The following is a 26,638-nucleotide window of genomic DNA, read 5'->3' as shown; positions in this document are numbered from 1 at the left end:
GATAAGAACAACTTAGATTAAATAAAAATGTCTATCAGATCACACAGTTTCAGAAGTTGAGTCAATGAAGGTCAAGTCCACTGCTCTGTACCTGAGGTAGGGTAGAACATGGTCAAAGGGCATGGTGGAGGAAGCTTCTCAGCTCCTAGCAGCTGGGAAATGGAGAGAGACAGCGAGATAGAAGGGACAAAATATAAACCCCAAAGGCACATTACCAGACCTACCTCTTACAGAAACACCCTACCTGCCATATAGTTATTACCCAGTACAACAGTCCTTTCAAATTATTAATCCATTAAATGGATTATCCACCAATTAGGTTATAACTCTCACAATCTAATCATTTCATATGTGAACATTCCAGCATTGTCTCACACATGAGCTGTCAGTGAACACCTCATATCCAAATCACAAAATATACTAATATTTCTCAAAGGACTTTATTCCAATAGCTTCATCATTTCAAGTGACTTACCCTGGCAACATTGATAGAGATGACAAGTCCTGGTTAGTGTGTCATTTATGCTTTTATATTCATGTTTCCCTCTCAAATTAAAATCTCCTGAGATGTATATTTCCAACTTTCCTGTCTGGGGGGAATCTTGCTGTGCCTATAAGAACAGGATATGAAAGAGCATTTTGATAAATAAATAGGTTATTTTAAAAAAGAAATCTTAGAAAGGAAATTTAAATTAATCAAATAAAAATTCCATGAAGATTCTAACTAATATTCTACTTGATCTATCAAGTAGAATAAAGAATACCATGACTCTAAAACAAGGTAGATGTACTGGATATGGGGAGGTGGCCAGAACCTCATTAGGGGGTTCTTCTTCCTGCTCAGGAGGATATAAGCCACCTAAGAAATTAAAATGTAGAATAATTATTGAAGAACAAAAAAAAGTCAAAAAGATAGTTTCAAAAAGATGGATCCCCTGATAGGTCCAGTCCACACAGGAGCTGAAGCTAGACAATTAGAAAATGGCTTCCATGGTTTATTTAAGGGGCTACATCAAAGGCAAGGATAAGGTTTCGGGGTGGAGTCTTACTTGTGATGTCTTGCAGTCGGCAGATTGATTGGCATCTTGGCAGGTCACAACCATTTCAGGTGCTGTGTGGGACCTAGTAGATCTTGAATAGGGCTCACAATGTGTCTGGGAAGTCAACCAGAGTAAATGTCCATTGGAAGTTCCCAGACACCAGATTCTCCTATTCATTAGGCTGCAAGTGTGATGTAGTCCACACACAGCTCACAGGTGGCTGTCAACACTGGAACAGTCAGATATTGATACAGAAATAAAAAAAATAAATTATTAACAGCATATACAAGATATCTGGGACATTAAAAGGCAAAACTTTGGATTCACAGGAAAGGATATACAGATCAATGCTATAGAACACTTATTCACAAAAACAATAACATTAAATTTACATAGTCTTGGTAAAATATTGGATGTGAAGAATCCAGAAACATTTAGAAATTAAAATAGAACTAGAAAAGAATCTCTCCATGGCATATTATAATTTGTTTCAGAACAAAGAAAGAATTATAGAAGCTGTAAGAGAGAAGTGCAAAATCTCTTATAAAAGCAAAACTATCAGAAAAAATAGCAGGTTTTTCAGCAGAAACTTTAAAGGTCAGAGGGCATGGCATGGTGTATTTTAAACCCTGAAATAAAATAACTGCCAACCTAGATTACTACATTCAGCAATTCCATTCATCAGAATTCAAGGAGAAATATAAATGTTCCAAGATTGACATAATCTAAAGGAACTCATAATCACCCAGTTATGAGTTCCTTTAGGTCACTAAGATCTTTAGATCACTAAGATAAAAATAACCAGGAGAGTATGAGAAAGGATCTTACTGGAATAGATAAGAAAATGTGAGTTAGCAATGATTAAAGCATTAAACATAAAATGACAGAAAGTAGTATATATTTCCATAATAACTTGGAATGTAAATGATCTTAATTCTCCAATTAAAGGCATAGCCTACAAAAGTGAACAAAAAACAAAACCCAATAGCTCAGAGGCAAAGACATTCACAGAGTAAATATGAAAGGATCGAAAATGATATTCCATGCAAATAGAATTCAAAAATAAGAATAAGTAGCTACTCTCGTCTCAGACATAGCAGACTTCAAGCCAAAATCAGAAGAAACAAAGATCATTATACAATGGTAAAGTGAATAATTCAACAAATTATAAATATTGAAACTATTTATGCCCCAAATTTTGGTTCACTCAATTTTATAAAATAGTCATTACATGACATAAAGGAAGCAGATAGGCCCAAACAAAATAATAATGGGGGACTTCAATACACCTTTCATGTAGGCATCCATACAGAACACAGATCATCCAGAGAGAAAAAGCAACAAAGACACAAGAAATTTAATCTATACTTTAGATAAAATGTACTTTATAGACATCTACAGAATACTTCATCCAACTGCAGCTGAATATAATTTATTTTCAGCTACTCATGTTTCATTTTCTGAGCCTGAGCATTCATTTTAATGCAAACTGAGTCTTGGCAAATACAAACAAATTCTTGCATATTTTTACATCATAATGGAATCAAATTAGAAATTAACTGCTTGAAAACTACAGAAAACTTACAAATACGTAAAGAATAAAACAATATATTTTTGAATGATGAGTTGATCATTAATAAATTAAAGGGAAATAAATGATCTTGAAAATCAGACAAAAATGCAAATACAACATATCAGAACCTGTGGGACATAGTGAAGGAAGTGCTAAGAGGGAAGTTTACAGCTAGTAGTGCTTCCATAAAACATCAGAGATATATGAAATAAAAAACCAATATAAATCTCAAAGTTTTAGTAAAGCAAGAAAAAAACAATACAAAAACTCAAAAAATTTAAATGTTATAACTGAAATTAATAAAATAGATTAAAAAACATTAGATAGGATCAGTAAACTAAAGCATTGGTTCTTTGAAAAAAGATGAATAATTTTGTTAAATCCTTAGTCAAACCAACCAAAAGAAAGAGACAGATGACCCAAAATAATAAAATTAGATATGAATATGGGGATATTACAATATAAACAACTGAAATCCATATCATTTGGGACTATTTCAAAAACTTTTATTCTAATAAATTGAAAAATCTAGAAAAATTGATGCATTTGCATACATGTACAACCTACCAAAAATGAACCGAGGAGAAATAGAAAACTTAAGCAAATCAATGATATGCAATGTGATTGAAGCAATAATGAAAATTTCCCCAACTTTTGTTGCCCAGGCTCAGATAGATTCACAGTTAAATTTTATAAGATCTTTTAAAAAGATATAACACTAATTAATGTTTCTTAAATTATTTCATGAATTAGAATTGGAAGAGATTCTTCCAAAATTTTGAAGCATACTCTGTATCACCCTGATAACAAATCCACACAAAGATAACTAGGGAAAGAAAATTTAAGAAAATAACATTGATTAACACAGATACAAATAAGTCCTCAATAAAATAGTTGGATACTGAACTCACCAACTAATTAAAAATATATACACCATAATCAAGTTGGTTTCATTTCAGGGATGCAAGACTGGCTCAACATAAGCAAATTGCTAAACATATTATACCACTTAAATAGAACCTAGGACATAAGTCAAAGGTTCATCCAATAAATGCAGAAAAAGCCTGTTACAAAATTCAATATGTTTTCATGTTAAAGTTCATGAGGAATCTATAATATGTGACAAAACAAAAGCCAACATCATACTGAATAGAAATAAACTTAAAACCTTTCCTCCTAAACCAGGAACAAGAAAGGAAGTCTACTCTTATCATTCCAATTCAAAATAGTACTTGAAATTTTATACAGAGCAATTAAGCAAGAGAAAGAAAAGGCAATGAAAATAGAAAAAAAAAAAACCCTCAAATCACCCATGTTTGCAATTGGTATGATCCTATATTTATTCATTTATTTATTTTTAATTAATTAATTAATTTATTCTAATCTGTTATACATGACAGCAGAATGCATTTGAATTGATAGTACACATATGGAGCACAATTTTTCATTTCTCTGGTTGTACAAAAAGTAGAGTCACACCATATGTGTCTTCATACCTGTACTTACGGTAATGATGTCCATATCATTCTACCATCTTTGCTACCTCCATTCTCCCTCCCTTCCCTTTGCCCTATCCAAAGTTTCTACATTCCTCCTATGCTTCTCACCCATGCCTATTATGGATCAGCATCCACTTATCAGAGAAAATATTTGGCTATGTTTTTTTTTTTTGAGGGGGGGGCGATTGGATTACATCCCTTAGCATGATATTCTTCAACTTACCTGAAAATGCCATGATTTTATTCTATTTAATGCTGAGTAATATCCCACTGTGATTATGTACCAGTTTCTTTATCCATTCATCTATTGAAGGACATCTAGGTTGGTTCCACAATTTAGCTATTGTGAATTGTTCTGCTATAAATATTGATGTGCCTATGTCACTGTAGTATGCTGTTTTTAATCCTTTGGGTATAAACTGAGGAGTGGGAGATCTGGGTCAAATGGTGGTTCCATTCAAAGTTTTCCAAGGAATCTCCATACTGCTTTCCATATTTGTTGCACTAATTTGCAGTCCCACCAGCAATGTATGAGTGTGCCTTTTTCCCAACAACCTCACCAGCACTTGTTGTTTGTATACTTAATAGCTGCCATTCTGACTGGAGTGAAATGAAATATTAGAGTAGTTTTTATTTGAATTTCTCTAATTGCTAGAGATGTTGTACATTTTTTTCATATATTTGTTGACTGATTGTATATCATCTTCTGAGAAGTGTGAGTTCAGCTCCTTAGCCAATGTATTGATTGGGTTATTTGGGTTTTTTTTAGTGTGAAGTTTTTTGAGTTCTTTATGTATCCTGGAGGTTAGTGCTCTATCTGACTTGAGTGTGGCTTCCTATACTGCAGGCTCTCTCTTCACCTCACTGTTTGCTCCTTCTGATAAGAAGAAGCATTTCAGTTTGAATCCATCCCATTTCTTGATTCTTGACTTCATTTCTAGCACTATAGGAGTCTTGTTTAGGAGGTCAGGGCCTAATCTGATGTGATGAAGATTTGTATGTATTTTTTCTTCTATTAGGCACAGGGTCTCTGGTGTAATTCCTAGGTCCTTGATCTACTTTTAGTTGACTTTTGAGCATGATAAGAGATATGGGCTTAACTTCATTTTGTTGCATGTGGATTTCCAGTTTTCCCAGCACCATTTGTTGAAGAGGCTATCTTTTCTCCAATGCATGTTTTTGGCACCTTTGTCTAATATAAGATAATTGTAATTTTGTGGGTTAATCTCTGTGTCCTTTATTCTGTACAATTGGTCTAGCAGTCTGTTTTGGTGCCAATACCATACTGTATTTGTTATGATTGCTCTGTAGCATAATTTAAGTTTTGGTATAGTGATGCCACCTGCTTCACTCTTTCTGCTAAAGATTGCTTCAGCTGTTCTGAGTCTCTTATTCTTCCAGAAAAATTTCATGACTGTTTTTCTATAAGAAATGTCATTGGGGTTATGATTGGAATTGTATTAAATCTGTATAGAGCTTTCGGTAGTATGGTCATTTTGACAATATTAATTCTGCCTATTCAAGGACAAGGGAGATCTTTCAATCTAAGGTCTTCTTTAATTTCTTTCTTTAACACTCTGTAGTTTTCATTTTAGAGATCTGTTACCCCTTTTGTTAAGTTGATTCCCAAGATTTTTTTTGGGGGGGGATATTGTAAATGGGGTGATTTTCCTAGTTTTTCTTTCAGAGGATTTGTCACTGGTTTACAGAAATGCCTTTGACTTATGGGTGTTTATTTTATATCCTGCTATTTTGATAAATTCATTTACTAGTTCTAGAAGTTATCTGGTTGAATTTTTGGATCCTCTAGGTAGAGAATCATGTCATTTGCAAAGAGTGATAGGATGTGTTCTTCTTTTCCTATTCATATCCCTTTAATTTCTTTGTCTGTCTACTTTCTCTGGCTAGAGTTTCAAGAACTATGTTAAATAGAAGTGGTGAAAGAGGGCATCCCTGTCTTGTTCCAGTTTTAGAGGGAATGCTTTCAATTTTTCTCCACTTAGAATGATGCTGGCTTTGGGCTTAGCATAGATAGATTTTATGACATTGAGATATGTTCCTATTATCCCTGTTTTGAACATGAGAGGGTGCTGTATTTTGTCAAATGATTTTTCTGCATCCATTGAGATGATCATATGATTCTTATCTTTAAGTCTATTGATGTGATGAATTACATTTGTTGATTTCCATATGTTGAACCAAACTTGCAACCCTGGGATGAACCCCCTTGACTGTGGTGCACTATGTTTTGTATTTGATTTGCCAGAATTTTATTGAGAATTATTGCATCTATGTTTATTAGAGATATTGGTCTGAAGTTTTCTTTCTTAGGTGTGCTCTGTCTGGTTTTGGAATTAGGGTGATATTGGCCTCGTAGAATGAGTTTGGAAGTGTTCTCACTTTTTCTATTTCATAGAATAATTTAAGGAGTATTGATATTATTTCTTCTTTGAAGTTTTTGTAGAACTGAGCTGTGTATCCATGTGATCCTGAACTTTTCTTGGTTGGTAGGCTTTTGATGGGATCTTCCATATTATTGCTTGAAGTTGATCTGTTTAACTTGTGTATATAACCCCAATTCCATTTAGGTAAATCATAATTCTAGAAATTTGTTGATGTCTTTAATGTTTTCTATTTTATTGGAGTACAAATTTTCAAAATAGTTTCTAATTATCTTCTGTCTTTCTGTAGTGTCCATCTTGATATTTTCTTTTTCATCACAGATTCTAATAATTTGACTTTTCTCTCTTCTTCTCTTCATTAGCATGGCTAAGGGTTTATCAATTTTATTTATTTTTCAACAAATTAACTTTTTGTTTTGTTGATTTTTCAAGTGTTTCTTTTGTTTCAGTTTCATTAATTTCAACTCTGATTTTAATTATTTGATGCTTGTACAGCTTTTAGTGTTATTTGTTACTTTTTCTAGGGCTTTGAGATGTAATGTTAGGTCATTTATTTGTTGACTTTTTCTTCTTTCAGGGAATGAACTCCATGCAATGAACTTTCCTCTTAGTACTGCCTTCATAGTGTCCCAGAGATTTTGATATGTTGTATCCGTGCTCTCATTTACCTCTAAGAGTTTTTTTTATCTCATCTTTGATGTCTTCTGCAATCCATTTTTCATTCAATAGCATAATATTTCATCACTAGATGTTGAAGTAGCTTCTATTTTTTATTTTATTCTTGATTTCTAATTTCATTCACTGATGGTCAGATAGAATGCAGGGTAGTATCTATTTTTTCTTTGTATTTGCTGAGACTTGCTTAGTACCATAACATATGGTCTATTTTGGAGAAGAATCCATATGCTGCTGAGAGAAAGTGTATTCACTTGTTGCTGGATGGAATATTCTGTATATATCTATTAAGCCTAGCTTACTAAATGTTTTATTGAGTTCTATATTTTCTTTGTTTTGTTTATGTTTGGAAGATCTATCCAGTGGTGAGAGAGGTGTATTAAAACACCCAGCATTATTGTGTTATGGTCTATTTCCTTCTTGTTTTTGAGAAGGTTTTGTTTGATATATGTAGATGCCCTATTGTTTAGGGCATATGTATTTATGATTGTTATGTATTGTTGATGTATGAATCCTTTAAGCAGTATTAAATGTAGTTCTTTATCTTTTTTCACTAGCTTAGGTTTGAAGCCCACTTTATCTGATATGAGGATGGAAACCCCTGCTTGTTTACATGGTCCTTGTGAGTGGTACATTTTTTTCCCACCCTTTCACCTTCAGTCTGTGAATGTTTTTTCCTGTAAGATAAGTCTCTTGAAGGCAGCATATTGTTGGGTCTTTTTTTTTTCATCCAATCTGTCAATTTATGTCTTCCAGTTGATTCAGGGTTATTATTGAAGTATGATTTGTATTTTTGGTCATATTGAATTATTTTTTATTTTTAACTTGACTTGGCTTCTCCTTTGATTGACATTTCCTTTATTGCAGTTTCTCCCTTTTCTGATTTTCATTGTTGTTTTTTATTTCCTCCTCATGGAATATTTTTGCAGAGAATTCTTTGTAGTGCAAGCTTTCTTGCTGTAAATTCTTTTATCTTGTATTTATCATGAAATGTTTTTAGATTTCACCAAATCTAAAGCTTAATTTTTCTGGATATAAGATTCTTGGTTGGAATCCATTTTCTCTCAGTTCTAGTTTTCAGGGTCTGGGTTGAGAAATCTGCAGTAACCCTAATTGTTTTCCTCTTATATGTAATCTTATTTCTTTCTCTTGTGGTTTTAAAATTTTCTCCTTATTTTGTATGCTAGGCATTTTTATTATAATGTGCCTTGGTGTAGATCTATTGTGATTTTGTACATTTGGTGTCCTGTAAGCCTCTTATATTTGAGGCTTCATTCTTCATGTTTGAAAAATTTTCAGATATTATTTCATTGAATAGATTCTTCATTCCTTTGGTTTCGAACTCTATATCTTCCTATATCCCAATAATTCTTAAATTTCATCTTTTTTTATGTTATCCCATAATTCTTGAATGTTCTGCTCATGGTTTCTTACCATCTTCACTGTGTGGTCAACTTTCTTTTCAAGATTATATATGTTGTCTTCATTGTCTGATGTTCTGTCTTCCAAGTGATCTAATCTGTTGGTGGTGTTTTCTATTGAGTTTTTAATTTGGTTTATTGTTTCCTTCATTTCAACTTTTTTGTTTTAATTTTTCAGAACATTTATCTCCTTATTTAAGTAATCTTTTGCTTCCTGTATTTCCTTATGGGGCTCTTCATCAAAATGATCTTTTGTTGGGCTGGGGATGTGGCTCAAATGGTAGTGCGCTTGCCTGGCATGCACAGGGTGCTGGGTTTGATCCTCAGTAACATATAAAAATAAAATAAAAATGTCCACCAAAAACTAAAAAAGTTAAATATTAAAAAAATCCTCTCTCTCTCTCTCTCTCTCTCTCTCTCTCAAAAATGATTTTTTGCTGCCTTTATTTGCTCTCTTACATCATCCTTTAATTCACAGAATGATTTAATTATGTGCATACTGACCCCATCCTTTGTCATTTTCTCTGGTGTGCTGGCCTTGGATTCCAATAATGTAGTTCCTTAATTTGTTTGGGCAATTTCTTCCCTTGTTTTTTCATGTTTTTCATGTGTCTTCCTTTCTAGCATTGCAAATCCAAGGTGTTATAGCTTTTACCCTATAGGCTTATAGTGTCCCTCAAGGATTCCAATACCTCTCCTTTAAGGGGGAGAAGAATACTAACAGATCCCAATACAAACACTATACAGCTTTAAACCAAATAGCTCCTATTAAGACATTTACTGTTTTGTCACAATATAGATAAATGGTGAGTTCAATTATTATGTACAATATAAACAGTAGGTTTGCAAAAGGATCTACAGTATCTGATGGTAAACAAAGAAAGCACTGGGGATGAGGTGTAAGATGAGATGTTAAGGAGGTAGAAGGTGAGAATATAGAGATATTAGATCTTAGGAAGCATGAAAGAGAAATCTAAAGAAGTTGGTTAGTAGCAGGAGAAAAGAGAGAAAGTGATTTGGGGGAGACAAGTAAATGGGAATATCATAGAGAGAATACAAAACAAATGTAAAAATTAAGAAAAATTAAAAATGGGAGTTAAAATAATATACAACACCACTGTAATATACTATTCACATATCCCAGTCCTCAGTCCACAAAAAGTACTTGGTTTCAGACATGTTGGGTATGTGAGAGCAGGAGAAGACAGAGAGGAAAGGAGACAGAGAGAGAGAGAGAGAGAGAGAGAGAGAGAGAGAGAGAGAGAGAACACAAAAAAAATCTAGAAGAAAAATACAAGGATTGTTTTGTTGGAATTGAGTATCTTTCCTGCTTTGGCATTCTCAAAGATGCGGCTCTGTGGCTTGCTATGTTGTGGTTGGTGTCTATCTGCAGACTCTGGTGATCCCAGGTGCAGGCTACCATGTGTAGGGGACTATGGCAGTAGTTGCAGTGTTCCAAGATGGAGGTGACTAGGGGTGACCCATGTTTGTAGATGGGGGTCCACACAGGAGTGGTGGCTAGAATTCCTGTGTGGGTGGTTGCCTAGGAGTCCTGCATGGGTTCTGATGCTAGTGGTTCTACTCATCAGCGCCTGGAGGCTCTGCATGGGCAAGGGGCCAGGTGTCCTGCACTGATGCTGAGGCCTGGTAACCTGCAAGGGCAAAGCATCCAAGATTCCTACATGGGAACAGCTGTCAGGGGTCCTCTAATAACTACCAGAGAAACAGTATTCTCACTACATGACTCCCAGGTCACACAGTGAATAGAATGCAGCCTCCCTCTAGCCCACCATCTTGGATCCCTCCAGTATGATCCTATATTTAGAGGAGTTTTAAACGACCATCAGAATATTCCATAGCTGATAAACAAATTGAGGAAAGTAACAGTATAAAAAAGATCAACATTAAAGTTCAACAGATTATCTGGCTATGTGTAGAGGGGTATCCTTACAATTTAACCTATCTGAGGAGGTGAAGGACCTCTAAAAGGAAAATTACAGAACACTGAGAAGTTACTGAAGAAGATATGAGAAAATGAAAAAAAAAAAACTCTCATGATCATGAAAAGGGAGTATTAATACTGTTAAGATGACCATAATACTGAGAGTCATATGCAGGTTTTTGCAATCCCAAAATGCTAATGACATTCTTCACAGAACTAAGATGATAAAATCAATAGAGAAAAACAAATGACTCAGAATAACCCAAGCAATTCTGAGCAAAAAGAGCAATGCTGCAGGCAACACAATATCCAATTTCAAATTACACTACAGAGCTACAGTAACAAAAATATCATGGTACTGAAATAAATACAGAAGACACATAGATGAATGGAGTAGAATAAAAGTCAGAAAAGACAAATCCACATACCTATAGTCACCTGATAATTGACAGTTATCAGAAACATATTATGGATAAAAGACAGCCTCTGTAATAAATGGTACTCATAAAACTGGGTATACACATGAAAAAGCATGTAACTAGATTCCTATTGTTTACCCTGCAAAAAAATCAACTCAAAATCTCTCAAAGACCTAGGTCAGAACCTTTGAAACTTCTAGAAAAAAAAAAGCATGAGGGAAAGACTTCCATAATATAGGCACAGACACAGACAATGACTTCCTAAGTATGACTCCTACACTTCAGGCTATAATAACAACAACGAATAAAAGGACTGGCATCATGTTTTAAAGTTTCTGCACATCAAAGTAAATAATTAATTACATGAGGAGACATCCAAGTGAATGGAAAAAAATCTTGGTCATGTACTCTTCTGAAAGATTAATATTCAGAATATACAAAGAATTCACAAACCTGAAAACCAAAAAATGTCAATGATCCTTTGAATAAATTGTCAAATGACATGAGCAGACAATTCTCAAAATAAGTGCAAATGGCCAAGAATATGAAAAAAAAATCATCCATCAGGTAAATGCAAAACAAAACTAAACTGATATTTCATTTCACTCCAGTTAGAATAGCAATCATCAGTAATACAAGAAATAGCAAACGCTGATGAGGGTGTGAGGAAAAGAAGTACTTACGTGGGATTGGTAAAATTGTAAATTAGTACAACCAATTGAAAATCAGTATGGCGATTCCTCAAAATTCTAAGAATGAAACCACCATATGACCCAACTCTACCACTCCTCAGTATTTATTCAAGGGAATTCAAGTCTGTATACTATAGTGATACACACATTTTCATGTTTATAGCTGCACAAGTCACAGTATCCAAGTTATGGTACCAGCCTAGTTGCCTGTAAATAGACAAATGTGTAGGAAAATATGGCAAATATACACAATAGAGTTTTGTTTAGCCACAAAGAAGAAAAAATATGGCATATACAGTTAAATGAATAGAACTTGGGAGCATTCTGTTAAACAAAAATATTCAGTCTCAAAAAGTCAAAAGTCATATGTTTTCTCTCATATGTGGAAACTAACAAGAAAACACTAAAAAAATTGATGAATATATGTATGTATCTCAAATTTCCTGTAGCGCTCATAAAATGCACTTATAGGGTGAAAAAATGCATTCTTTTACAAACATAAATTAATTTCATTTCAACCAAAACCACCACAAAATACCATTGATATGAGTTTATTTTTTTCTCTCTCTAAAGAGAGACTGAACTCATGAATCATTTCCAAGACAAAAGCCCAAGGGATAAGTTGAACATTCTCATCCAAACAGCCCAGTTGTGGGCAGTATGGCCTTGTAAACCAGGGTGATAAGTTGTGTAGAAGAATGTGTTCAGAGGGAAGGAAGAGGAGAGGGAAAGAGGAGGTACTGAGGATTGAAATTGACCAAAGTATGTTATGTACATGTACACATATGTCATTATCAATCCCACTATTATATATAACTACAATGAGCCAATAAAATTTTATTAAAAAAAACTACACTGAGATCCCATTTTGCTCCAAACAGAACGGTAATTATCAAGTTCATAATCAATGATAAATGCCATTAAGTATATGTAGAAAAAAAGTTCATAATCAATGATAAATGCCATTAAGTATAGGAACTAATACAGATTAAGAGCTACAATGAATTCTTATAACTGTTACGTTTTCTCAGAATCCATTTTTATATAGGTGCAAATTTTCCACACCAGAAAAAAATATATTGACTATTGTACCCTTTAAAACACATAATGAAATTTACTTGTCATTGTAACAGTCTTGAAAAGTAACTAAGAGGTGATTAGGTCTTGAGGGATGGATTCACATTTTTATCAAAAGATTTGTTTAATTAACTCAAGAACAGGCTTGTTAAGCAAATTTGCTCCTGTTTGCTCTCTCACATTGTATTGTCTTTCTTCCTTCCACCATAGGGTTATGCAGAATAAAGTTTCTTACCACATGCTAACATCACAATTTTAGATTTCCCAGTTTTCATAACTGAGGCCAAATAAATGGCTGTTCCTTAGAATTTTACCCAGTCTCAGGTAATTTTCTATAGCTGCAGAAAATTAACTGAGACAGACTTAGTTATCTTTGACACATATTCTCATTCTAAACCTCCTCCCCGTTTCTTAATGTGATTTCTTATGATAACTGGCTTGCACAATCACCTACTGGTGATCAACTTCCTATGGGACAGTAGGTGCAATGTAGTATAATTCATATGAGATGACAACAGATCTTATCTTGCCCCACTAATCCCAGAACACTACATGGACAGTGGAGATTTGCCACAGTTACCATGTCTTAGTCATAATGAATTCATGGAACATATGCACTTTTGCTATAAATAGACCAGTTAGAATTCCCCATGAGAAACCTATTTGGGAAACATCCCAGATATCAGTAAAGGTTTTAGCTCATGGGACCCTTATTTTCTCACTCTTTCTTGTTCCCCACTTACTGGTTGAGTGTGCATGTCCTAGAAGTTTACATTCTTCCTGATGGTTCTGCAAGGCATGATGACTTGTTCTCTCTGGGATCTGTAAGTAATCCACTGCTTCTGTTATTTCATGTTCTTTATTGAGTTGCTTCCTCTGTGTTTTCATGACCAATATACTTTTGTGTGATTATGGCCATTGTGCTTGATGGTATGATACTTCACATATACAAAATACGTAGTTGAAGACTGAGAAAAATCTAATAGGAGGGTGGAAGAACAGGAGATTTGATTCTGAATCTCCTGTTCCTATATTAATCATTGAGATTCCACTGTTGCTTGAGATCAGCATTGAGGCAACAACCTCACAATCTTTGTTATTTAACCATCTTTCTTTTATTTTTCCTTTTTAAAATTTTTATTAACATGTAGAAATTATACATAATAATTGAGATAGTGTGATATTTCCATACCTGCATATAGTATGCATATAGTATGCACTAATGGACCAAATTGAGACTTTATTTTATCTACCCTCCCTCTCTTCGCAACCTCTTCTAATCACTACTCTATATTCAATCCACTTTTTGCTTTTAAATACCACATATTTAAGAGAACATGCAGTACTTGTCTTTCAGTGTCTGGCTTATTCGCCTCAACTAAACGTTTTCATTTACAAAATTTGAGTTTGATATTTTTGGTTAATATTTTTCTCCTAGGGATTGAATCCAGAGGCATTTTACCACTAGCTACATTCCCTGCCTTTATCTATTTCTTTTTCTTTTTTTAAATATTGAGACAGTGTATTGTTCTAAGTTGCTTAGGGCTTCACTAGGTTCCTGAAGCTGGCCTCAGACATGCAATCCCTCTGCCTCAACCTCCTAAGTCATTGGGATTCCAGGCATGCACCATCACACCCAGTTTGGTTAATAATTTTAATTAAAATAATATAAAATAAAATATCCTGTAGAGTTAGTATTACTTTCATATTATTAATCAATGTGAACTACTTGCTTTTGGTCACTATATTTAAATGTTAAGTGACTAATTTTCAGAAATCCATTTGTCTAAAGCCTTGTCAGAAATTCAAAAACACATTAGAGATAAATCATCTTAAAATATATGTTTCAATGGAACATTGATCATTAATATCTTATTCTCTTAAATCCCTGACTTAATACTGGAGGTACAAAAATCAATTTCATATATTCCATGCTTCTACAATCACATCAAAATAAATTCTATTGTCACACATAACTAAAAATAAACATTAAAAACAAGAAAAAAGTAAATAAACCACAAATTGAAGCTTTATTCAGTGTTTAAATGGATTATATTGCCATTATCTAAATGCACTTAGATAATCTTTGCTGCATAGGTTCTGAAAAAAATTTGAATTATTAATTTTTCTCACCAAGTCATAATTAGAAAATAAGATTATCTACCTTCAATTTTCCTGTTTCTCTTCCTTTACACACTCTGAACTATCTGAAGTAGCAAGATAATTTAACGTATGCCAGCATGTTATTCGATGGGATTAAAAACAAAAAACATGTTAAGCCAAATAAAATACTCAAACATTTAACTAATTTATATAAAAAGAAATAAATTTATCTTCCTAGTAATGCATAGAGTAAGATACTTTATTCATATAACTATGATTGGATATTCATTAAATTTATAAAATGAATTTTAAGTATCTTCTGGAAAATTAGATGCATCTAATATTTGTAATGAAATAAATAGATACTTCTCCACAGGAAGCCATTCATCAAATATGTGAGGCTCTTCTCTTTCGGCACAGAAGCCAAGGAGAGATAGGCCTGCATTGGGAACTTTTCGTTGCTCTCCCATGGCAATAGATTACCCAATGCACATGACCTTTCCTTTCACTCTGCTAGAAAGATTCTTCATAGTATCTCTGGAGATGGATGTAACCCATTAGGAACTGAACAGCCCAAATTTAACATTTTTTGAAAAAGAACATTCTATAGAATCTCTTTGACGTCTCCAGATATAAATAAAGCAGGCACAGGCTCATTTTGTCTAGAAGTTTGATCCGCCTGATCAGTTTTCCTGTCCTGTCCCCACTTTTGAAACTACTTTCTGTGTTCTATGGTTTTCTGACTATTTTATTTCCCTTAGCTTTTATTTCTCAGCCAGCCCATTCCACCTAGGGGAACTCCATTCCCATACATTGGATGTTGGCAGGACTTCTCTTTTTAATAATGCTAACATGAGGCCTGGGATTGTGGCTCAGTGGTAGAACAGCTGCCTGCCATGTGTGAGGTTCTGTGTTTGATCCTCAGCACCAAATATAAATAAGTCAGTGGAATAAAAGATCCATTAACAAATAAAAAATATTGTTAAAAATAATGTTAACAGGAAGTAATAACCTAAGGCATTTAATTTATAGTGGACTTCAAATAAAATACAAAATCAGTTAAAAAAAAGTTAAGCTTATTTCCCCCACATCTTTATGCAAGAATCACTACTATCTATAGCTATAGTTATATATTATATAACATTATATATATATATATATATATATATATATATATATATATATATATATATACAATATATACACATACATGATTTTATGCATTAAAATTAACACAATGGGAAAAGCAAGAGTTTACATTTTGTTTGTATATAGAAAACAAGAAAAAAATGTTTGAGCTAACAATTGAAATACTTTCAGCTTCATTTTTCCTCCAAGTGAATTATTCCAATAAGCATCAACCATAAGTAAATGTGCCTTTCTTGGTATTTCTATTCATACTCACAACTCAATGACAACAAAAGAGGAATCTTTTATTTGCATGTGAGTAGATACAGGTACACTCTCTTTTTGTTTTCTTGTAATATTTCCAAACTTAATATGACATTTCTTAATCTATTGATGATAATATTCAAAGTTTATATTATATCTTTATGTTTTAATAGAGATAAAATATAGCTTTTTGAAATGTTTTCTAATTCCCTAGGGTATCCCAAATTCCTTTAAAAATATTAAGTGTGTCTACATTGCATGAAAGAGGTTTAAAGCAAAAAAAAAAAAAAATAGGCACTGGAAATGAATGCAATAACCAAGAAAATTCAAATTGAAACAACAAGGATATTAATATTTACTACTAGTTATCAAATTTATCAGCATCAAACTCTACTGCTTTACTGAAGTAAAATTGAGTAGTAAATTTATATAGATTTAATTTATGAAATGTGATAATTTGATATATGCTTTGAAGTAATGTTAGCACATGTATTAGTCTACCTAGTTACATTTTTTTCCATGTGCTAAGAACATTAAAGATCTACTCTCATACTGGGTGTTTATTTAAAAAAAATCAGTATGTCTAAAACACATCTGCACTTCCTGGATCATTATGTCACTATTCACAATAGCTAGGAAATGGAAACAACCTAAGTGTACATCAACCAGTGAATGGATAAATAAAATGTGATACATATATACAATGGAATGTTATTCAATCATAAACAAGAAAGAAATTCTGATGTTTGTAATAACATGGATAAAGCTAGAGATCATTGTGCTAAATAAAAGAAGCCAGTCATAGAAAAGCAAGTACTATATGATTTTACTCATATGTGAAATCCAAAAATGTTGAGAGGAGAATGCTTTTTACCAAAGGATGGGGAGATTAGGAGTGAGGGAGGGATGGGGAAAGGTTTACCAAATTTGGTGCTAAGTTATGTTTAGGTAGAAGCAAGAAGTTTTAGTTTGCTATTGCACCATAGGGTAAATATAGTTAAAAATAATGTCTTATACATTTTTAAAACGTAGAAGAAAGCATTGAAAAAATATATAAAGAAATGATAAAGGCTGGGGATGTGGCTCAAGCGGTAACGCGCTCGCCTGGCATGTGTGGGGCGTTGGGTTCGATCCTCAGCACCACATACAAATAAAATAAAGATATTGTGTCCACCGAAAACTGAAAAATAAATATTAAAAAATTCTCTCTCTCTCTCTTAAAAAAAGAAATGATAAATGCTTAAGGAGATAGCTATGTTTAAATGGATTTAAACATTACTCAACATATATAAGTATTGCCACATTACATGGTACCCCATGAATATGTACAATTCTTATGTATTATGTATCTGCTAAAATAAATATGATTAACAAGATTTACTCTCCAAACAAATTTGAAGTGTAAATTGTACAGTATTGTTGACTACAATCACCATGCTAGACATTATATACATAGGATTTTTTCACATTGTAACTAAAATATTGTACTTTTGAAATATAAAAATATATATAAATAAATATAAAAAATAAAATATTGTACTATTATGTATAGTTGTACATAATAGTTGGTTTTGTACTTTTGATCAACATTTACACATTTTTGTACTCCAGCTCCTGACAACCATTATAATATTGTTTTTATATGTTCAAAATATATTTATATTTAATGTAAGACAATACAGTAATTTTTTCTGTTCAACTTATTTCATTTAACATAATTCTCTCTATGTTCATGTCATCATGAGTGGCAGAATTTTCTTCTTTTATGGCTAATTAATATATCATTTTATATGTGTGTATATGCACAGTACCATATTTCCTTTATTAATTTATCTATTTCCACAGGTCATATCCATATCTCAACAATTATAAAAAATGCTCTGATGAACCTGGGAGTGCAGAATTTATTCTTTTATGTGTCCAGAACTGGATCACCAGATAGTTGTATTTTAATTTTTTGAGAAACTTGAATGTTTTCCATATGACTGTACCAATTTACATTCCTACCAACAATTTACACGTCTTCCCCTTTCTCCAAATCTTTGGAAGCACTCTTCATCTCTTATTTTAATTTAAAAAAAATAATGGTTTTGGTATGTTATATTTGTACATAATAGTACGTTTTGTTTTGACATATTCATACATGTATGAATGTAATTTACTCCATTATAATCCCCAATATTTCCACTATCCCTCTCTTCCTCCCTTCTCCTGCTTCCCTTCCTCTACACTGCTAGTCTTCCTTCATTTATTGTTTTCTTAACTGGTCACACACACACACACACACACGTGGAATTCACTACAGTATATTCATATATGGACATAGCATCATTTGGTTAATTCTGACAGGTATGATATGATATCTCATTTTGGTCTTTATTTACATTTCCCTGATGATTAGTAATGTGGAGCATATTTTCATGTCCCTGCTGGCCATTTGTATCACTTCCTTGAAAAAATTTCTAATAAGGCCATTTGCCCATTTTTAAAATTTATTTCTTATACTACTACATGGCATTGAATTATTTTATCATTGTTCAACATGATGTTTTAAATTATGTATACATGGCAGGATTGTTAAATCTAGCTTATTAACAAACGTGTCACCTCATATAGTTTTTTTTTTTTTTGTGGTAAGAGCACAGAATATCCACTCTGCAGTTTTCAAGAATACAATATGTGATCACTAATAGACCTTCCTTCCTGCCTGAAATTGATTCCTCCTGTGTAACTATAAAAATTTATCCCTTCAACAACATTTTCTCACCACCTCCTTCATCGAACCACCCCAAAATCTAGTAACCACCGTTGTACTATGTATAAATATAAGGTCAACTTTTTCATTATCCCATTTTAATTGAATATGTTTTACTATTAAATTATATGAGTTGATTAAACATAGTGGGTATCAATCTCTTATCAGATATATGGTCTGAGAATATCTTCTCCCATTCTTAGTTTGTCATTTTATTTTGTTTGTTGTTTCCTGTGCTGTATAAAAGCTTTATAATTTGATACTCTCCAACTTATTTATGATTGCCTTTTTTGCCTGTGCTTTTGTTGTAATAAAACAAGAATCATTATCTAGATCAATGTGAAGAAGCACTTTCCTATGTTGTCTTCTGAGATTTTTATATTTTCCAATCTTGCATTTAAATATGCTTTGTTATTTTTATATTCTGCTTTGTTATTTTTCAAAATGGTATGAGTTCCAGTTTCATATTTTTGACATGTAAATATACAGTTTTATCAAAAACATTAATTTAAACATCAAAAAAGGAGTTATTGGGATGGACTATCCCTGGAAATCTTTGTCCTCTTCATGGATGGCAATCTGGGAAAGGAACTAAGAGGATTCTTTCCAGAAAAGAACACTTTCAGAACTTGCATCGATGATGTCTTCATGGTGAGAATAATTGTCATCTGGGTGGTGTATGATAGTATAGCTGCAGTTTCCTACAGACCTAATTTTATCTTCTCTTCTCCAAGAAGATGCCTTCATATATAAATGAAGTTTTTACACACAAAAACACTTATCCATACAAGCAATAGGAACAACAATACTAAACAAGACTAGGGATTTTTATCATCCTGGTGGACTAGATTTTATGAAGATGTGATAATTATTTTTGATTCTCACTAGATTTTAAACTTTTCTCCAAAATACTTTTCATGTCTGTGCTGAGAAAACAAAGAATTTGAATGGTTGAGACAGGTATTCAAATTCCATTGAGTGTCTACCACATATAGCATTGCTTTTAGCACTTGGGACAAGCAGGAAGCTGTGAGCACTTTCATAAACATACAAGAAATTTTAAAATGTTTTTCTGAAATCATGTGTCCATAATGGAAAATTCCTATACATGTAGGACTTATTTAAAAAGAACTCATTCAAAAGAATATTCAAACATACAATATCCATAAATTTATTCATTAAGAACTTCTAAACTATGTTGCTACTAAAAAATCCAACAGGGGCTAATAAGCTTCCCTCTACCTTTCCATCCCAGATCTACTAAAATTGTTTTATACTTAAAATGTTTCAGATTTTTGATAGTCAAGTATTTCATGATTTGCCTATGTGAGTCAAATACCTCATGGTAATCTATGCTTAGATATTTCCTTGTCTTCCTGAACTTTAAGAAATTTGCCTCTTGAATATTTATGTAATACATAAAATTATTGTTAGGGTATACTTTCTTGCTACTAAAATATAGGAGAATATTATCACATAAATAATAATTATAAAAGTAAAAGTATTCACATTCTGACATCTTTCATATCTTTCTCACAAAAGCAATCCATGATCTAGTACCTAGGAAATTCCATGATTATCCTATGCTACTCTATCATTGAATGTGGTCTCATTGCACTTACCTTCTTTCTGTTCCTCAAACTATCAATCCTGCTCCTTTTTTAAGGTCTATGTATGACCTCTTTTCTTTGCTTATAATGAACTTGACCAAAGATATATCAGTGTTGAATCAACTAAAAGAGAAATTAGGAAAACTATCCCATTCACAATAGTCTCAAAAAATTGGGGAATCAATCTAACAAAAGAGGTGAAAGACCTCTACAGTGAAAATGACAGAACACCAAAGAAAGAAATTGAAGAAGATCTTAGAAGATGGAAAGGTCTCCCATGTTCTTGGATATGCAGAATCAATATTGTCAAAATGTCCATACTAACAAAGGTGCTATATAGATTTAATGCAATTCACATTAAAATTCTGATTATATTCTACATAGGAACAGAAAAAACAGTCATGTAATTCATTTGGAAAAATAACAGGCCCAGAATACCCTATGCAATCCTCATCAAGAAAAGTGAAGCAGGAGGCATCACAATACTAGACCTTAAATTATACTATGGAGCTATAGCACCAAATCCTACATTGTATTGGCATCAAAACAGACAGGCAGAATAGAAGACACAAAAGCAAACATATATAAATATTGCTATCTCATACTAGACCAAGGTGCCATAAACATACATTAAAGAAAAGATAGCATCTTCAACAAATGGTGCTGGGAAAACTGGAAATCCATTTGTAGTAATGTGAAATTTAACCCCTATCTCTCAACTTGCACAAAACTCAATTCAAATTGGATTAAGAACCTAGACATTTAAATAGAAATCCCATGTCTATTATAAGAAAAATAAGCCCCAAACTCCATCTTTTTTTAGAGAGAGTGAGAGAGTGAGAAAGAGAGAGAGAGAGAATTTTTTAATATTTATTTTTTAGTTTTCGGTGGACACATCTTTGTTTGTATGTGGTACTGAGGATCGAACCCAGGCCGCACACATGCCAGGCGAGCGCACTACCACTTGAGCCACATCCTCAGCCCCCAAACTCCATCTTGTCGACTTAGGAACTGAATTCCTCAATGAGATTTCTAAAGCACAAGAAGTAAAATTAAGAATCAATAATGGTATGGTATCAAACTAAAAAGCTTCTGAACAACAAAGGAAACAATCAAGAATATCAAGAGAAAGCCTATGAAATGGGAGAAATTTTGCCAGCTGAACATCACATAGAGCATTAATCTTCAGAATATATAAAGGACAAAAAACAAAACAAAGCAGAACAAAAAAACAATCAACAAATGGGCAAAGGAACTAAACAGACACTTCACAGAAGAATTACAATTGTTCAACCAATATATGAAAAATGTTCATTATCTCTAGGAATTAGAGAAATAAAAATTAAAACTGTTGTAAACTATAGACTAAATATACCAAAAAATAATTAATATTACATTCCATAGCAGCGGAATTCAAATTCTTCTCAAGGGCATATGAAACATGTTCTAGGATATATATTTTTAAATTAAAAATGTATTGGGCTGGGGTTGTGGCTCAGTGGTACTGAACTTGCCTAGCACATGCAAGAACCTGTGTTTGATCCTCAGCACCACATAAAAATAAATAAAGGTACTGTGTCCAACTACAAATAAAAAATAAATATTATTTTTTAAAAAAATGTATATTAAATTAATCAAATCTTTACTTTGAGTTAAAATAAATAATATAGAGATCACAGGTATTTTATGCAGTTTATGTCATTTGTAACATCTTAAAATATTATAGAACAATATTTGACTCAGAATATTTACATGGATAAATTCAAAAATGGAAAATTCCCTTACCACAGGGATTGATTGCTTTATTTTGTACAAGATATTATACATAATGTCTGTAATTTTCTTATTAGTTTCTTTTAGGATACAAGATCGATATACATAAATGAATTGTTTTCTTATACTCCAATAGTGAATCTGATGTATGAGAAATTAGTAAAACTATCCTACTCAAAAAAATGTAAAAAAAACCCAACAACAGCTATACTTGGAAATGAATCTAACAAAAAGAATTGAATGACCAGTACAATTAAAACTATAGAACACTGAAAAAATAAATTAAAGAAGTACTTAGAAAAGGAAAAGATCTCCCATGTCCTTGGAAAGACAGAATTAATATTGCCATAATGGCCATATTACCCAAAGTGTAATAAATATAATAAGTTTCCTAATAAGAAACTAATAAGAAAATGTTAGGGTTCATGTTACCATAATTATAAAAGCACATAATCTAATTTGCTCTAATTCACTCCACACTACTTCCCATTTCCCTCCACTTCTCCTTCATCCTTTTCCCTTACCTCTACTAATTGTTCTGCTATTTATTTATAGCTTTTTAAAAATGTAATACTGTATGGATATGCATAAAGGTGAGATTCACTGTGGTACATTTATTTTTGTATACATTAGGAAAGTTAGGTTAGATTCATTCCACCATTTGTTTCATTTCCCCATCGCTCTTTCCTCCCCCTCAATCCCCTGATATCTCTTCTATTTTCATGGAAGTCCCATATTTTATTTCTTTCCCCTTATTTTGGTCTAGCTGCTGCATGTGAGAGAAAATACTCAATCTTTTTCACTCTGGGTCTGGCTTATTTCACTTAGCATTATGGCCTCCAGTTCCATACATTTAACACCAAATGCAACATTTTCTTTCTTCTTTATTGCTGTGTGATATTCTCTTGGCTATATATACCACATTTTCTTCATCCTTTCATCTATTGATAGGCACCTGAGGTGTTTCCATAGCTTGGCTGTTTTGATTTGCATTGCTGTAACCAAATGTGCCGACATCTTTATTCTATGCTGATTTTAGAACATTTGGATATATACCAGGAGTGGTCTATCTCATATGGTGGTTCCATTCCAAGTTTTCTAAGGAGTATCCTTACTGCTTTCCACAGTAGTTGTATTAATTTGCAGTGCCACCAACAGTGTATGAGTGTAATTTTCCCCACATCCTCCCAACATTTATTGTAATTTGTATGCTTGATGATTGATATTCTGAATGGAGTGAAATAAACTCTAAATATAATTTAGATTTAAACTTACTTCCCTGATATCTAGAGATGTTTAATATTTTTTATATTTATAAAAAATATTTATATTTATAAAAAATATTACTATTTTGTATTTCTACTTTGAGAAGCATTTTTTAGTTCTATTTCCCAATTATTAATTGAGGTGTTTGGGGATTTTTGTTGTTAAATGTTGTGAGTTCTTTATACATCCAGTATAATAATTTGTTGTCTAGAGGCATTCAGCAAAGATCTTCTCCCATTGTATTTGCTCCCCCTACATTCCCTTGTTTCCTTTGTTACGCAGAAGCTTTTTAATTTGATGCTGTCCCACGTATCAATTTTGGTTATATTTTCTTGCACTCTAGGAGTCATGTTAAGGAAATCAATGTCTGTGCCCATATGTTGGAGTATTGGGCCCACACTTTTTTCTAGCCATTGCAGAATTTCTGGTCTAATTCCCAGTTCTTTGAACCCCTTTTGATTTGACTTGTGTGCAATGCAAAAGATAAGAATCTTGCTTAATTCTTATGCATATGTATATCCAGTTCTTCAAGTTCTATTTGATAAGAAGGCTATCTTTTTTCTAATGTATGTTTTTGGCATCTTTATCATGTATCAGATAACCAAATCTATGTGGGTTTCTCTCTGTTTCTTCCATTCTATTTTATTTGACTTCTTGTCCATTTTGGTACCTGTGCTGCACTGTTTTTCTTACTATATTTCTGTAGCATAATTTGAGATCAGATATTGTGATGTTTCCAGTATAGCTTTTTTTGGCTCAGGATTGCTTTGACTATTCTGGGTTTTGTATTCTTCTGAATGAATTATCAATTTTTTTCTAATTCTGTGAAGATTATCTTTGGTATTTTTATATGAAAATCATTGAATCTGTATAACACTTTGGGTAATATGGCCATTATGGCAATATTAATTTTGTCTTTCCAAGGACATGGGAGGTCTTTTCCTTTTCTAAATACTTCTTTAATTTATTTTTTCAGTGTTCTATAGTTTTAATTATACTGGTCATTCAATTCTTTTTGTTAGATTCATTTCCAAGTATAGTTGTCGTTGTTGTTTTTCCACTTTTTTGAGTAGGATAGTTTTACTAATTTCTCATACATCAGATTCACTATTGGAGTATAAGAAAACAATTCATTTATGTATACAGATCTTGTATCCTACAACTTTACTAAATTTATTTTTCAGCTGTAGAAGTCTTCTGGTGGAGTTATTTGGGGTCTTCTAAATATGAGATCATGTCATAAGAAATCAGAGATAATTTAACTTCTTTTTCTATTTGGATCATTTTAAATTTTTTCTCTTGCTTGATTGCTATGATTAAAGCTTCAAGATCTATGTTGAATAGGAGTGGTGAGAATGGGCATGTTGTCTTATTCTTGTTTTTAGGGATAATGCTTTCAGTGTTTCTTCATTCAGTATCATGTTACTCTTGGGTTTGCCATATATACAGCTTTTGCAGGGTTGAGGTATTCTTTCTATCCCTAGTTTCTCTAATGCTTTAAACATGAAAGAGTGCTAGACTTTGTCAAATGCTTTTTCTATATCTATTGAAATAATCATGTGATTTGTGTCCTTAACTCTATCTCCATGGTGAATTACATTGATTGATTTGTGCATGGTGAATCAACCATGCATCCCTGAGGTGAAATAGACTTGATCACATTGCACTATCTTCTTAATGTGTTTTTGAGTGTAGTTCACCAATATTTTATTAAGAATTTTTTAACCTATATTGATCAAGAAATTAGCCTGAAGTTTGCTTTCCTTGATGTGTCTTTGTCTGGTTTTGGTATCAGGGTGACAGCATAGAATGAATTTTACAGTTTTCCCTCATATTCTGTTTCATGGAATCATTTAAGGAGGATTGGTAATAGCTCTTTTATAAGGATCTGGTAAAACCTGACTGAGAATCTTTCTAATCCTGGTATTTTCTTCCTTGGAAAGCTTTAAAGTTGCTTCAATTCCATTACTTGATATTCATTAAGATTCTGTATCCTCATTGTTCAATTTTGGAAGGTTATATATCCTATAAATTTGAAAATATCTTCAAGATATTCTAGTTTATTGAAGTAAAAATTTTCAAAATACTTTCTACTAATCTTCTCAGTAGTGTCTGAGTCACTGTCCTCTCAGTATATTTCCTTTTTCATCATCTCCACTTTTAAAAAATCATCTCCATATTCTTTCTTTTGATTAGTTTGGCAAAGGGTGAGTCAATCATGTTTATCCTTTCAAATAAACAACTCTTTGTTTTATTGATTCCTTGTATTGTTTTTTTCATTCTAAGTTTCATTGATTTAGCCTCTCATTCAATAATTTCCTATCTTTTACTGATTTTCTTGTTATTTTATTCTTATTTTTTTAGTTTTTTCTTATAATATTAAATCATTTATTTTGTATGTTTTTATTTTTATAATGTATGAACTCAGTACTATTGATTTCCCTCTTGGAACTGCCTTCATACCATCCAAGTATTTTGAAATGTGGAAACCACTATTCTCATCTATTGCTAAGAAATTTATATTTATTTCTCCATTGATTTCTTCTACTATTCTGTTTTTTATCTCATCATTGATTTCTAATTCCATTCCATTATTATCTGATAGGATACAAGGAATTGTCTCTATTTATTTTGTATTTGCTAAGATTTGCTTCTTGCCCTAAAATTAGACCTATTTTAGAGAGTGATCCATGTGGTGCTGAGAAGAAAGTAAATTCATTTGTCAATGGATGTCTGTTATGTCAATTTGATTAATAGTACTTTTTAGTACTACACAGTCTTTGCTTTGTTTATGTCTGCATGATTTATCTAAAGGTGATTAGGTGTGTTGAAATCATTAATTATTACAGTATTGTGGAATATTTAATTATTTATAATGAGCAGAGTTTTTATGTACATAGGTGCACCATTGTTTGTATGACCTCTTTAACCAGTATGAATGGACTTTTATCACTTCTGATTAATTTTATCTTGAAATCCACTTTGATATGAGAGTAGCT

Source organism: Marmota flaviventris, chromosome X, assembly GCF_047511675.1.
Source record: "Marmota flaviventris isolate mMarFla1 chromosome X, mMarFla1.hap1, whole genome shotgun sequence".
NCBI lineage: Eukaryota > Metazoa > Chordata > Mammalia > Rodentia > Sciuridae > Marmota > Marmota flaviventris.
This window is presented reverse-complemented; position numbering follows the sequence as displayed.